The sequence below is a fragment of the Crocodylus porosus genome, unplaced genomic scaffold, assembly GCF_001723895.1.
Source record: "Crocodylus porosus isolate Cpor-Errol unplaced genomic scaffold, CroPor_comp1, whole genome shotgun sequence".
Taxonomy (NCBI): Eukaryota; Metazoa; Chordata; order Crocodylia; family Crocodylidae; genus Crocodylus; species Crocodylus porosus.
In genome coordinates this window covers 252,882,028-252,884,708 of record NW_017728886.1, presented here as the reverse complement: position 1 = coordinate 252,884,708, position 2,681 = coordinate 252,882,028, and the positions used below count along the sequence as shown (strand labels likewise).

General features: G+C 52.4%; 1 protein-coding gene across 2 annotated transcripts in view; it reads left to right on the top strand.

Annotated features, from left to right (window-relative positions):
- Nucleotides 1-2,681, top strand: part of TATDN1 (TatD DNase domain containing 1) — a 31,358-nt gene that overhangs the window by 11,972 nt on the left and 16,705 nt on the right. The gene's annotated exons all lie outside the window — the stretch shown is intronic.

Sequence of the window (2,681 nt, the reverse complement as noted above, 5' to 3'; positions counted from 1 at the left end):
TGACTTCCTGCCCTTTGGGCAGGGGGCTGGACTCGATGATCTCCCGAGGTCCCTTCCAGCCCTAATGTCTATGAAATCTATGAAATCTATGAAATTGGATGCTTGTGAATCTACTCCGTGCTTTTTCCAGGGACTGAGGTGAGGCTGACCGGCCTTCTGTTCTCCAGATCCTTTTCCATCTCTTTCTTAAAGATGGGCACTAGATCTGCATTTCTCCAGTTGCCCAGGACCTTCCCAGAATGCCACAAATTTTCAAGGATAAGGGCCAGTGGCTCTGTAGTCTCCCTCAGCACCCTTAGGTGCATCCCATCTGGCCGCATAGACTTGTACGTGTCCAGCTTTTCCAAATAGTCCCTAACCTGTTCTTTCACCATTGTTGGCTGCTTACTTCCTCCCCAAATTGTGCTGCCAGGTGCAGTAGTCTGGGAGGTGACCTTGCCTGTGAAGACTGAAGTGAAAAGACATTAAGCACTTCAGCCTTTTCTGCATTCTCTGTCACAAGGTTGCCTCCCCCGTTCAATAACAGAGCCACACTTTCCCTGACCTTCCTCTTGTTACTGACATACTTGGTGAGGAAAAAGTCCAACCTTCACTTTAAAATTTCCTCATTCTCCAGTGCAAAAAGTGAGGAAAATGAAAAAATGAGTGTTTATTTCCCACTGAAACAAAAATAATATTATGTTGAGGAAAAACAGTGTTTCATTTTTTTAAAAATCTTTTACTAAATATGCACAGGCATTTAGGGAAGTTGAAGAGAAGCTTGACAAGAAAGAAACTAGGCATCCGTGCATCTTTTTTGGTTATAATGCCATGTTTGCTCTGCATGCGCTAATTCTTAAAGAGGAAGCAATGTAGCTACATAAAGGTGGTACTGCTACCTAAGGGTGTCAGTAATCTCTGGTGAGCCCACTAATTTAAGTGAGCTTCGGCATGCCTTTGTATCGCATCCTTAGGCACTGCATGTACCTTTTTGTCGTTGTGGCAGTGCACCTTCAGGTGCTTGCCACTTTAAGGGCCTGAGCAAGCTGTGAGGCAGCCTGCAGGTGACTGCAGAGCCAATCAGGCAGTGACATGATAGCCAGGAGGCCACCTGATTGGAGCAGCCTCAGAATAAAAGCAGGCCCTGAGGAGTGGAGCTGGCAGTTGCAACTAGGGGGGCCAAAGGGTGAACATCTCCCAGACAGAGTACTGCTGCTCCCAGGATGTTCTGGAGGTCAAGAGTAGGAACTATGGGGAAGAAGGAGGTTCCTAGGGACCTAGAGGGGTGCCAAGCCCCAAGGAAATGGGTGTGAGCCTAAGGAGAGCTAGGCCAGCATAGGAAAGGGGCCTAGAGAGTGGGGGCCTACTGAAGGGCTGAGCAAGCCCCTGATTAGAACTGCCTGTAACCGAGGCCAGGGGCTCAGAGGAGCCCAGTGGAGTGAAGGGCTGCCGGATAGAAGATCTCTAGGGTTCTTGGTAAGCCTGTGGGAGTTGATGGCTTCATGGTGGGGCCCAAGTGGGGACCTCTGATGAATAGGGAGGTCAGCTGCTGCTACACTGATACCAGGAAATCTCAGTTGGTCAAAGCAAAGGGGCTAGGGCTGAAAGGCCAAAGGGCAGGTGAGCCTACCATGAGCTGCAAGCCAGGGCTGCGGAGCGCTACTGGCACCCCAGCTGGCCTGGAGAAGGGGCCAGAGCCTAGAAGAGGCTGAAGGTCCCTTCGACTGGGGGGGGACATCACTGCCAAGAGAGGATAGGTGGTCAGCCGGCCAGTACGCTCGTATGATGGATGTTGAAGCCCAGCCTCTTGATGGGAGGTGCCCTGCAAGGGAGCCTGAGAGAGTTGGGGCCTGTGGCTGAGAGGAAGGTTATGAGATTATGAAGGAAGCTGCAACAGAGTGCCCGGGAGTGAGCAACCCAGGGAGAACATCCAGGAGCCCAGTGAGTGGAGGTAAGACCAGGGCAGGTGGCCTGCAGTGGTCCTAGGGCATGACCTGAAACTATACCCTGCTGGGGAGGATGGTGTGGCACGGCAGTCCACAGGTATTGCCATGCCAGTGCCTCCCTAGTGAACAGCAAGTATGGGCACTGGAAAGCCTCAGCCGCCACTGCCTTGCCAGTGACCCTGTGGAGGGGAATGGCTAGGGGAGCACACCCTGAGAGAAAAGCAACAGGCTCGTGCAACACCATGGAGGCCAGGAAGGCCCAGAGTCTGAGAGAAAGATGCTCGGGCAACAACATGGAGGTCAGGAGGACCTGAGGCCCAATGCCTGAGAGTGAGGCTTGGGCAACAACACGGGGGCCAGAAAGACCCAAGGCCTAAATGAGAGTGGGGCCTAGTGGGAGGTCTGAAGGAGAGCGAGGTCCTGGCACATTGACAGAGACCTGAGGCCCAAAGACCATAAGTCCCTGCAGCCCCAGTGATGGGGCATTTTGCCAAGGTAAGTCTGAGGATACCAGAGGCCAAGTGCGGTCCAGCAGTGGGGTCAGAGGAGTAACAGCAAAAGTGATTGTGGATGTCATCTGCAAGCTATGGGACATGGTAGGTCAGAGCCGTGTATTACGCCCTTGGCATCAGGGCATTAAATCAGGCCTCCTGCCTAGAAAAAACTATTTCAATAGTTGACGGGCAACCATAGGCTGGTCTGGAACAGTCTGCCATGGGAGGTGGTTCAAGCACCTACATTGAACACCTTCAAGAG